We start from the raw sequence: 12,419 nt of genomic DNA, 5'->3' as shown, positions 1-12,419 counted from the left end.
TATTTTTGAAATTACATTGCCTCCTTAAGGAGAAATTTATGTTTCTGCTCCCTAAACATTTGCCTCTGGTCCCGCTACTCTTTCATTCGGTGACAATCTCAGCAGAAGAAAGGAGGAGTTCGACAATCTCCGAATCACGATCACTGCTCCACATTCATTCAAGATGTTGAAGAATTGCAGTGGTCTCTTTTAATTTTAACAAGATATGAGTAATGCATGGGGCACAGACCAGGAGCACCAGGGCGATTCTGACGAAATTGCATTTGAAAGTTTATTTTAGGCAAGTTTCAGTTAAAAGCTCGGAAAGGGTACCAGTATCAAACGTAATAACGACGAGGATGTAATCCGCATTCTCGATGAACAGTCCATCACCTCAACCTCTCGGCCACCTCGTCTCAACCATGCACTGCTCTCAGCCATTCCATTTCCTGGTTTTTGCATCTAAGCAGAAATACCCTGAAAGAAAGTCCACTTCACCGCTTATCCTGCCCATGCACACAGATCTACAATGTTGAAAATGTACAATCAGCTTAATGTAAGCAAAAGGCCTTCCGCTGCTTCAGTTGAGGGACTGTCAAAAATGGTTGGTTTGAAGCCAGATTCAGAACAGAAAAAGTGTCACCCAGTTAATTGAACGACCGCGGCAGGACTCGAACCTGCAATCGTCTGATAACTGAAAAACCTCGCAACCGAAGTCAGACGCCTTATCCATTAGGCCACGCGGCCACTGATACGGCTGTACCTCTTTTTATGGGGAGAATTGTGAGCAGATTCAATTAAAATGCTCGCAAAAAGAAGCGGATTGAGGAAAAGATAAACATATTTTAACTGAATGAACAGGACTCCTGCGAGCTGGGTTTGCACCAGCGCATGGAATCGCAATGCAACTTGAAACATAACATCGGCGGCTCGTTGGTCTAGGGATATGATTCTCGCTGAGGGAATTTCTGTGGCTTAAAATGCGAGAGGTCCCGGGTTCAAATCCCGGACGAGCCCAGTCACATTTAGTTAAACTCAACACCTCAGTCATGAAAGCTGAAATCGCTCTCCTTTAAAAAAAACGGAATGATCCGGGACTGTGAGCTCTGCCATTTTAAACAGTCACAGAATGATCCGGGACTGCAAGCACTCCCGGTTTAAACAGACCCAGAGTGATTAACAACTGACCACGAGCCATTCCATTAAAGACAGGCCTGATTTTCAATGCTTAAGAAAGCGATGGCAACATAAATCGGACTGTTTCTATAATAGGCGTCCGATTACAATGCCCGCTCTTCTGTTGGACGACAAATTGAAGGTTTACTCCATTATAATTTTTCCATTTATCTCCGTCATTTCTCTCCAGCCAAATGACCTGAGTGTAGGTGTCAGCCGTGGCTCAGCTGCAGCCAAGTCAAGCAGCACTCCAGAGATTTGAGCACATCATCCAGGCTGACACTCCAGTGCAGTACTGAGGTAGTGCTGCACTGTTGGTGCCCCCGTCTTGCTGGTAAGACGTTAAACCGGGCCCTCCGATCCAATGAGAGTATGCCGAAAAGAACGAGGATTTCTCGCCCATTATTTAGCTCTCATCCAAAGACACTAAAACAGAAAATCTCTTCATTAAGGTTGATCAATATTTTTGAAATTACATTGCCTCCTGAAGGAGAAATTTATGTTTCTGCTCCCTAAACATTTGCCTCTGGTCCCGCTACTCTTTCATTCGGTGACAATCTCAACAGAAGAAAGGAGGAGTTCGACAATCTCCGAATCACGATCACTGCTCCACATTCATTCAAGATGTTGAAGAATTGCAGTGGTCTCTTTTAATTTTAACAAGATATGAGTAATGCATGGGACACAGACCAGGAGCACCAGGGCGATTCTGACGAAATTGCATTTGAAAGTTTATTTTAGGCAAGTTTCAGTTAAAAGCTCGGAAAGGGTACCAGTATCAAACGTAATAACGACGAGGATGGGATCCGCATTCTCGATGAACAGTCCATCGCCTCAACCTCTCGGTCACCTCGTCTCAACCATGCACTGCTCTCAGCCATTCCATTTCCTGTTTTTTGCATCTAAGCAGAAATACCCTGAAAGAAAGTCCACTTCACCGCTTATCCTGCCCATGCACACAGATCTACAATGTTGAAAATGTACAATCAGCTTAATGTCAGCAAAAGGCCTTCCGCTGCTTCAGTTGAGGGACTGTCAAAAATGGTTGGTTTGAAGCCAGATTCAGAACAGAAAAAGTGTCGCCCAGTTAATTGAACGACCGCGGCAGGACTCGTACCTGCAATCGTCTGATAACTGAAAAACCTCGCAACCGAAGTCAGACGCCTTATCCATTAGGCCACGCGGCCACTGATGCGGCTGTAACTTTTTTTATGGGGAGAATTGTGAGCAGATTCAATTAAAATGCTCGCAAAAAGAAGCGGATTGAGGAAAAGGTAAACATATTTTATCTGAATGAACAGGACTTCTGCGAGCTGGGTTTGCACCAGCGCAGGGAATCGCAATGCAACTTGAAACATAACATCGGCGGATCGTTGGTCTAGGGGTATGATTCTCGCTTAGGGAATTTCTGTGGCTTAAAATGCGAGAGGTCCTGGTTTCAAATTCTGGACGAGCCCAGTCACATTTAGTTAAACTCAACACCTCAGTCATGAAAGCTGAAATCGCTCTACTTTAAAAAAAACGGAATGATCCGGGACTGTGAGCTCTGCCATTTTAAACAGACACAGAATGATCCGGGACTGTGAGCACTCCCGGTTTAAACACACCCAGAGTGATTAACAACTGACCACGAGCCATTCCATTAAAGACAGGCCTGATTTTCAATGCTTAAGAAAGCGATGGCAACATATATCGGACTGTTTCTATAATAGGCGGCCGATTACAATGCCCGCTCTTCTGTTGGACGACAAATTGAATGTTTACTCCATTATAATTTTTCCATTTATCTCCGTCATTTCTCTCCAGCCAAATGACCTGAGTGTAAGTGTCAGCCGTTGCTCAGCTGCAGCCAAGTCAAGCAGCACTCCAGAGATTTGAGCACATAATCCAGGCTGACACTCCAGTGCATTACTGAGGTAGTGCTGCACTGTTGGTGCCCCCGTCTTGCTGGTAAGACGTTAAACCGGGCCCTCCGATCCCATGTGAGTATGCCGAAAAGAACGAGGATTTCTCGCCCATTATTTAGCTCTCATCCAAAGACACGACAACGGAAAATCTCTTCATTAAGGTTGATCAATATTTTTGCAATTACATTGCCTCCTGAAGGAGAAATTTATGTTTCTGCTCCCTAAACATTTGCCTCTGGTCCCGCTACTCTTTCATTCGGTGACAATCTCAACAGAAGAAAGGAGGAGTTCGACAATCTCCGAATCACGATCACTGCTCCACATTCATTCAAGATGCTGAAGAATTGCAGTGGTCTCTTTTAATTTTAACAAGATATGAGTAATGCATGGGACACAGACCAGGAGCACCAGGGCGATTCTGACGAAATTGCATTTGAAAGTTTATTTTAGGCAAGTTTCAGTTAAAAGCTCGGAAAGGGTACCAGTATCAAACGTAATAACGACGAGGATGGGATCCGCATTCTCGATGAACAGTCCATCGCCTCAACCTCTCGGCCACCTCGTCTCAACCATGCACTGCTCTCAGCCATTCCATTTCCTGGTTTTTGCATCTAAGCAGAAATACCCTGAAAGAAAGTCCACTTCACCGCTTATCCTGCCCATGCACACAGATCTACAATGTTGAAAATGTACAATCAGCTTAATGTAAGCAAAAGGCCTTCCGCTGCTTCAGTTGTGGGACTGTCAAAAATGGTTGGTTTGAAGCCAGATTCAGAACAAGTGTCGCCCAGTTAATTGAACGACTGCGGCAGGAATCAAACCTGCAATCGTCTGATAACTGAAATACCTCGCAACCGAAGTCAGACGCCTTATCCATTAGGCCACGCGGCCACTGATGCGGCTGTATTTCTTTTTATGGGGAGAATTGTGATCAGATTCAATTAAAATGCTCGCCAAAAAGAAACGGATTGAGGAAAAGATAAACATATTTTAACTGAATGAACAGGACTTCTGCGAGCTGGGTTTGCACCAGCGCAGGGAATCGCAATGCAACTTGAAACATAACATCGGTGTCTCGTTGGTCTAGGGGTATGATTCTCGCTTAGGGAATTTCTGTGGCTTAAATATGCGAGAGGTCTCGGGTTCAACTCCCGGACGAGCCCCGACACATTTAGTTAAACTCAACACCTCAGTGATGAAAGCTGAAATCGCTCTACGTTAAAGAAAACGGAATGATCCGGGACTGTAAGCTCCGCCATTTTAAACAGACACAGAATGATCCGGGACTGTGAGCACTCCCGGTGTAAACAGACCCAGAGTGATTAACAACTGACCACGACCCATTCCATTAAAGACAGGCCTGATTTTCAATGCTTATGAAATCGATGGCAACATAAATCGGATTGTTTCTATAATAGGCGGCCGATTACAATGCCCGCCCTTCTGCTGGACGACAAATTGAAGGTTTACTCCATTATAATTTTTCCATTTATCTCCGTCATTTCTCTCCAGCCAAATGAACTGAGTGCAGGTGTCAGGCGTGGCTCAGCGGCAGCAAAGACAAGCAGCACTCCAGAGACTTGAGCACATAATCCAGGCTGACACTCCAGTGCAGTACTGAGGTAGTGCTGCACTGTTGGTGCCCCCGTCTTGCTGGTAAGACGTTAAACCGGGCCCTCCGATCCCATGAGAGTATGCCGAAAAGAACGAGGATTTCTCGCCCATTATTTAGCTCTCAACCAAAGACACTAAAACAGAAAATCTCTTCATTAAGGTTGATAAATATTTTTCAAATTACATTGCCTCCTAAAGGACAAATTTATGATTCTGCTCCCTAAACATTTGCCTCTGGTCCCGCTACTCTTTCATTCGGTGACAATCTCAGCAGAAGAAAGGAGGAGTTCGACAATCCCCGAATCACGATCACTGCTCCACGTTCATTCAAGATGTTGAAGAATTGCAGTGGTCTCTTTTAATTTTAACAAGATATGAGTAATGCATGGGGCACAGACCAGGAGCACCAGGGCGATTCTGACGAAATTGCATTTGAATGTTTATTTTAGGCAAGTTTCAGTTAAATGCTCGGAAAGGGGACCAGTATCAAACGTAATAACGACGAGGATGGGATCCGCATTCTCGATTAACAGTCCATCGCCTCAACCTCTCGGCCACCTCGTCTCAACCATGCACTGCTCTCAGCCATTCCATTTCCTGGTTTTTGCATCTAAGCAGAAATACCCTGAAAGAAAGTCCACTTCACCGCTTATCGTGCCCATGCACACAGATCTACAATGTTGAAAATGTACAATCAGCTTAATGGAAGCAAAAGGCCTTCCGCTGCTTCAGTTGAGGGACTGTCAAAAATGGTCGGTTTGAAGCCAGATTCAGAGCAGAAAAAGTGTCGCCAAGTTAATTGAACGACCGCGGCAGGACTCGAACCAGCAATCGTCTGACAACTGAAATACCTCGCAACCGAAGTCAGACGCCTTATCCATTAGGCCACGCGGCCACTGATGCGGCTGTACCTCTTTTTATGGGGAGAATTGTGATCAGATTCAATTAAAATGCTCGCCAAAAAGAAACGGATTGAGGAAAAGATAAACATATTTTAACTGAATGAACAAGACTTCTGCGAGCTGGGTTTGCACCAGCGCAGGGAATCGCAATGCAACTTGAAACATAACATCGACGGCTCGTTGGTCTAGGGGTATGATTCTCGCTTAGGGAGTTTCTGTGGCTTAAAATGCGAGAGGTTCCGGGTTTAAATCCCGGACGAGCCCCGACACATTTAGTTAAACTCAACACCTCGGTCATGAAAGCTGAAATCGCTCTGCGTTAAAAAAAACGGAATGATCCGGGACTGTGAGCACTCCCGGTGTAAACAGACCCAGAGTGATTAACAACTGACCACGACCCATTCCATTAAAGACAGGCCTGATTTTCAATGCTTATGAAATCGATGGCAACATAAATCGGACTGTTTCTACAACAGGCGGCCGATTACGATGCCCGCTTTTCTGTTGGGTGACAAATTGAAAGTTTACTCCATTGTAATTTTTCCCTTTATCTCCGTCATTTCTCTCCAGCCAAATGAACTGAGTCTAGGTGTCAGCCGTGGCTCAGCGGCAGCAAAGTCAAGCACCACTCCAGAGACTTGAGCAGATAATCCAGGCAGACACCCCAGTGCAGTAATGAGGTAGTGCTGCACTGTTGGTGCCTCCGTCTTTCTAGTAAGACGTTAAACCGGGTCCTCCGATCCCATGAGAGTATGCCGAAAAGAACGAGGATGTCTCGCCCCTTATTTATATCTCAACCAAAGACACTAAAGCAGAAAATCTCGTCATTAAGTTTGATAAATATTTTTGAAATTACATTGCCTCCTAAAGGAGAAATTTATGTTTCTGCTCCCTAATCATTTGGCTCTGGTCCCGCTACTCTTTAATTCGGTGACAATCTCAGCAGAAGAAAGGAGGAGTTCGACAATCTCCGAATCGCGATCACTGCTCCAACTTCATTCAAGCAGTTGAAGAATTGCAGTGGTCTCTTTTAATTTTAACAAGATATGAGTAATGCATGGGGCACAGACCAGGAGCACCAGAGCGCCTCAGACGAAATTGCATTTGAAAGCTTATTTTAGGCAAGATTCAGTTAAATGCTCGGTATTGTACCAGTATCAAACGTAATAATGACGAGAATGGGAGCTGAACCCTCGCGTACAGATCGGCAATAGATTAACAGTCTATCGCCTTAACCTTTCGGCCACCTCGACTCAACCATATACTGCTCTCAGCCATTCCATTTCCTGCTTTTTGCATCTAAGCAGAAATACCCTGAAAGAAAGTCCACTTCACCGCTTATCCTGCCCGTGCACCCAGGTCTACAATGTTGAAAATGTACAATCAGCTTAATGTAAGCAAAAGGCCTTCCACTGCTTCAGTTGAGGGACTGTCAAAAATTGTCGGTTTGAAGCCAGATTCGGAACAGAAGAAGTGTCGCCCAGTTAATTAAACGACCGCAGCAGGACTCGAACCTGCAATCTTCTAGATAACTGAAAAACTCGCTAACCGAATTCAGACGCCTTACCCATTAGGCCACGCAGCCGCAGATGCTGCTGAGTTTCTTTTTATGGGGAGAATTGTGAGCAGATTCAAGGAAACTGCTCGCAAAAAGAAGCGGATTGAGGAAAAGTTAAACATTTTAACTGAATGAACAGGACTTCTGCGAGCTGGGTTTGCACCAGCGCAGGGAATCACAATGCAACTTAAAACATAACATCGGCGGCTCGTTGGTCTAGGGGTATGATTCTCCCTTAGGGAATTTCCATGGCTTAAATTGCGAGAGGTCACGGGTTCAAATCCCGGACGAGCCCCGCCACATTTAGTTGAATTCAACACCTCGGTCATGAAAACTGAAATCGTTCTCCTTTAAAAAAAACGGAATGATCCGGGACTGTGAGCTCTGCCATTTCAAACAGAAACAGAATGATCCGGGACTGTGAGCACTCTCTTTTTAAACAGACCCAGAGTGATTAACAACTGACCACGACCCATTCCATTATAGACAGGCCTGATTTTCAATGCTTATGAAATCGATGGCAACATATATCGGACTGTTTCTATAACAGGCGGCCGATTACGATGCCCGCTTTTCTGTTGGGTGACAAATTGAAAGTTTACTCCATTGTAATTTTCCCTTTATCTCCGTCATTTCTCTCCAGCCAAATGAACTGAGTCTAGGTGTCAGCCGTGGCTCAGCGGCAGCAAAGTCAAGCACCACTCCAGAGACTTGAGCAGATAATCCAGGCAGACACCCCAGTGCAGTAATGAGGTAGTGCTGCACTGTTGGTGCCTCCATCTTTCTAGTAAGACGTTAAACCGGGCCCTCGGATCCCATGAGAGTATGCCGAAAAGAACGAGGATGTCTCGCCCATTAGTTATATCTCAACCAAAGACACTAAAGCAGAAAATCTCGTCATTAAGGTTGATAAATATTTCTGAAATTACATTGCCTCCTAAAGGAGAAATTTATGTTTCTGCTCCCTAATCATTTGGCTCTGGTCCCGCTACTCTTTAATTCGGTGACAATCTCAGCAGAAGAAAGGAGGAGTTCGACAATCTCCGAATCGCGATCACTGCTCCAACTTCATTCAAGAAGTTGAAGAATTGCAGTGGTCTCTCTTAATTTTAACAAGATATGAGTAATGCATGGGGCACAGACCAGGAGCACCAGAGCGCCTCTGACGAAATTGCATTTGAAAGCTTATTTTAGACAAGATTCAGTGAAATGCTCGGAAAGTGTACCAGTATCAAACGTAATAACGACGAGGATGGGAGCTGAACCCTCGCGTACAGATCGGCAATAGATTAACTGTCTATCGCCTTAACCTTTCGGCCACCTCGACTCAACCATATACTGCTCTCAGCCATTTCATTTCCTGCTTTTTGCATCTAAGCAGAAATACCCTGAAAGAAAGTCCACTTCACCGCTTATCCTGCCCGTGCACCCAGATCAACAATGTTGAAAATATACAATCAGCTTAATGTAAGCAAAAGGCCTTCCACTGCTTCAGTTGAGGGACTGTCAAAAATTGTCTGTTTGAAGCCAGATTCGGAACAGAAGAAGTGTCGCCCAGTTAATTAAACGACCGCAGTAGGACTCGAACCTGCAATCTTCTGATAACTGAAAAACTCGCTAACCGAATTCAGACGCCTTACCCATTAGGCCACGCAGCCGCAAATGCTGCTGAGTTTCTTTTTATGGGGAGAATTGTGAGCAGATTCAAGGAAACTGCTCGCAAAAAGAAGCGGATTGAGGAAAAGTTAAACATTTTAACTGAATGAACAGGACTTCTGCGAGCTGGGTTTGCACCAGCGCAGGGAATCGCAATGCAACTTAAAACATAACATCGGCGGCTCGTTGGTCTAGGGGTATGACTCTCGCTTAGGGAATTTTCGTGGCTTAAAATGCGAGACGTCCCGGGTTCAAATCCCGGGCTGAGCCCCGCCGCATTTAGTTAAACTCAACACCTCGGTCATGAAAGCTGAAACCGTTCTACTTTAAAAAATACGGAATTAATCGGGATTGTGAGCTCTGCCATTTTAAACAGAAACTGAATGATCCGGGAATGTGAGCACTCCCGGTTTAAATAGACCCAGAGTGATTAACAACTGACCACGACCCATTCCATTATAGACAGGCCTGATTTTCAATGCTTATGAAATCGATGGCAACATAAATCGGACTGTTTCTATAACAGGCGGCCGATTACGATGCCCGCTTTTCTGTTGGGTGACAAATTGAAAGTTTACTCCATTGTAATTTTTCCCTTTATCTCCGTCATTTCTCTCCAGCCAAATGAACTGAGTCTAGGTGTCAGCCGTGGCTCAGCGGCAGCAAAGTCAAGCACCACTCCAGAGACTTGAGCAGATAATCCAGGCAGACACCCCAGTGCAGTAATGAGGTAGTGCTGCACTGTTGGTGCCTCCGTCTTTCTAGTAAGACGTTAAACCGGGTCCTCCGATCCCATGAGAGTATGCCGAAAAGAACGAGGATGTCTCGCCCCTTATTTATATCTCAACCAAAGACACTAAAACAGAAAACTTCGTCATTAAGGTTGATAAATATTTTTGAAATTACATTGCCTCCTAAAGGAGAAATTTATGTTTCTGCTCCCTAATCATTTGCCTCTGGTCCCGCTACTCTTTCATTCGGTGACAATCTCAGCAGAAGAAAGGAGGAGTTCGACAATCTCCGAATCGCGATCACTGCTCCAACTTCATTCACGAAGGTTGAAGAATTGCAGTGGTCTCTTTTAATTTTAACAAGATATGAGTAATGCATGGGGCACAGACCAGGAGCACCAGAGCGACTCTGAAGAATTTGCATTTGAAAGCTTATTTTAGGCAAGATTCAGTTAAATGCTCGGAAATTGTACCAGTATCAAACGTAATAATGACGAGAATGGGAGCTGAACCCTCGCGTACAGATCGGCAATAGATTAACAGTCTATCGCCTTAACCTTTCGGCCACCTCGACTCAACCATATACTGCTCTCAGCCATTCCATTTCCTGCTTTTTGCATCTAAGCAGAAATACCCTGAAAGAAAGTCCAATTCACCGCTTATCCTGCCCGTGCACCCAGATCTACAATGTTGAAAATGTACAATCAGCTTAATGTAAGCAAAAGGCCTTCCACTGCTTCAGTTGAGGGACTGTCAAAAATTGTCGGTTTGAAGCCAGATTCGGAACAGAAGAAGTGTCGCCCAGTTAATTAAACGACCGCAGCAGGACTCGAACCTGCAATCTTCTGATAACTGAAAAACTCGCTAACCGAATTCAGACGCCTTACCCATTAGGCCACGCAGCCGCAAATGCTGCTGAGTTTCTTTTTATGGGGAGAATTGTGAGCAGATTCAAGGAAACTGCTCGCAAAAAGAAGCGGATTGAGGAAAAGTTAAACATTTTAACTGAATGAACAGGACTTCTGCGAGCTGGGTTTGCACCAGCGCAGGGAATCGCAATGCAACTTAAAACATAACATCGGCGGCTCGTTGGTCTAGGGGTATGATTCTCGCTTCGGGAATTTCCATGGCTTAAATTGCGAGAGGTCCCGGGTTCAAATCCCGGACGAGCCCCGCCGCATTTAGTTGAATTCAACACCTCGGTCATGAAAACTGAAATCGTTCTCCTTTAAAAAAAACGGAATGATCCGGGACTGTGAGCTCTGCCATTTCAAACAGAAACAGAATGATCCGGGACTGTGAGCACTCTCTTTTTAAACAGACCCAGAGTGATTAACAACTGACCACGACCCATTCCATTATAGACAGGCCTGATTTTCAATGCTTATGAAATCGATGGCAACATATATCGGACTGTTTCTATAACAGGCGGCCGATTACGATGCCCGCTTTTCTGTTGGGTGACAAATTGAAAGTTTACTCCATTGTAATTTTCCCTTTATCTCCGTCATTTCTCTCCAGCCAAATGAACTGAGTCTAGGTGTCAGCCGTGGCTCAGCGGCAGCAAAGTCAAGCACCACTCCAGAGACTTGAGCAGACAATCCAGGCAGACACTCCAGTGCAGTAATGACGTAGTGCTGCACTGTTGGTGCCTCCGTCTTTCTAGTAAGACGTTAAACCGGGCCCTCGGATCCCATGAGAGTATGCCGAAAAGAACGAGGATGTCTCGCCCATTAGTTATATCTCAACCAAAGACACTAAAGCAGAAAATCTCGTCATTAAGGTTGATAAATATTTCTGAAATTACATTGCCTCCTAAAGGAGAAATTTATGTTTCTGCTCCCTAATCATTTGGCTCTGGTCCCGCTACTCTTTAATTCGGTGACAATCTCAGCAGAAGAAAGGAGGAGTTCGACAATCTCCGAATCGCGATCACTGCTCCAACTTCATTCAAGAAGTTGAAGAATTGCAGTGGTCTCTCTTAATTTTAACAAGATATGAGTAATGCATGGGGCACAGACCAGGAGCACCAGAGCGCCTCTGACGAAATTGCATTTGAAAGCTTATTTTAGACAAGATTCAGTTAAATGCTCGGAAAGTGTACCAGTATCAAACGTAATAACGACGAGGATGGGAGCTGAACCCTCGCGTACAGATCGGCAATAGATTAACTGTCTATCGCCTTAACCTTTCGGCCACCTCGACTCAACCATATACTGCTCTCAGCCATTTCATTTCCTGCTTTTTGCATCTAAGCAGAAATACCCTGAAAGAAAGTCCACTTCACCGCTTATCCTGCCCGTGCACCCAGATCAACAATGTTGAAAATATACAATCAGCTTAATGTAAGCAAAAGGCCTTCCACTGCTTCAGTTGAGGGACTGTCAAAAATTGTCTGTTTGAAGCCAGATTCGGAACAGAAGAAGTGTCGCCCAGTTAATTAAACGACCGCAGTAAGACTCGAACCTGCAATCTTCTGATAACTGAAAAACTCGCTAACCGAATTCAGACGCCTTACCCATTAGGCCACGCAGCCGCAAATGCTGCTGAGTTTCTTTTTATGGGGAGAATTGTGAGCAGATTCAAGGAAACTGCTCGCAAAAAGAAGCGCATTGAGGAAAAGTTAAACATTTTAACTGAATGAACAGGACTTCTGCGAGCTGGGTTTGCACCAGCGCAGGGAATCGCAATGCAACTTAAAACATAACATCGGCGGCTCGTTGGTCTAGGGGTATGACTCTCGCTTAGGGAATTTTCGTGGCTTAAAATGCGAGACGTCCCGGGTTCAAATCCCGGGCTGAGCCCCGCCGCATTTAGTTAAACTCAACACCTCGGTCATGAAAGCTGAAACCGTTCTACTTTAAAAAATACGGAATTAATCGGGACTGTGAGCTCT

General features: G+C 44.9%; 2 non-coding genes across 2 annotated transcripts; one reads left to right on the top strand and one right to left on the bottom strand.

Moving 5' to 3' along the window:
- Positions 1 to 635: 635 nt before the first annotated feature.
- trnar-ucg (transfer RNA arginine (anticodon UCG)) lies at positions 636 to 726 on the bottom strand. Its single transcript is given in 2 exon segments — positions 636 to 671; positions 690 to 726. It is a non-coding gene; the product is annotated as a tRNA-Arg (tRNA).
- Positions 727 to 10,606: 9,880 nt separating this feature from the next.
- trnap-cgg (transfer RNA proline (anticodon CGG)) lies at positions 10,607 to 10,696 on the top strand. Its single transcript is given in 2 exon segments — positions 10,607 to 10,642; positions 10,661 to 10,696. It is a non-coding gene; the product is annotated as a tRNA-Pro (tRNA).
- Positions 10,697 to 12,419: the final 1,723 nt, after the last annotated feature.

Source organism: Somniosus microcephalus, unplaced genomic scaffold (assembly GCF_052327205.1).
Source record: "Somniosus microcephalus isolate GS21.2 unplaced genomic scaffold, FLI_Smic_1.0 unresolved_chr1, whole genome shotgun sequence".
Classification (NCBI taxonomy): domain Eukaryota; kingdom Metazoa; phylum Chordata; class Chondrichthyes; order Squaliformes; family Somniosidae; genus Somniosus; species Somniosus microcephalus.
Note: the sequence above shows the minus strand (reverse complement) of the source record. Positions and strands in the feature narration are given on the sequence as shown.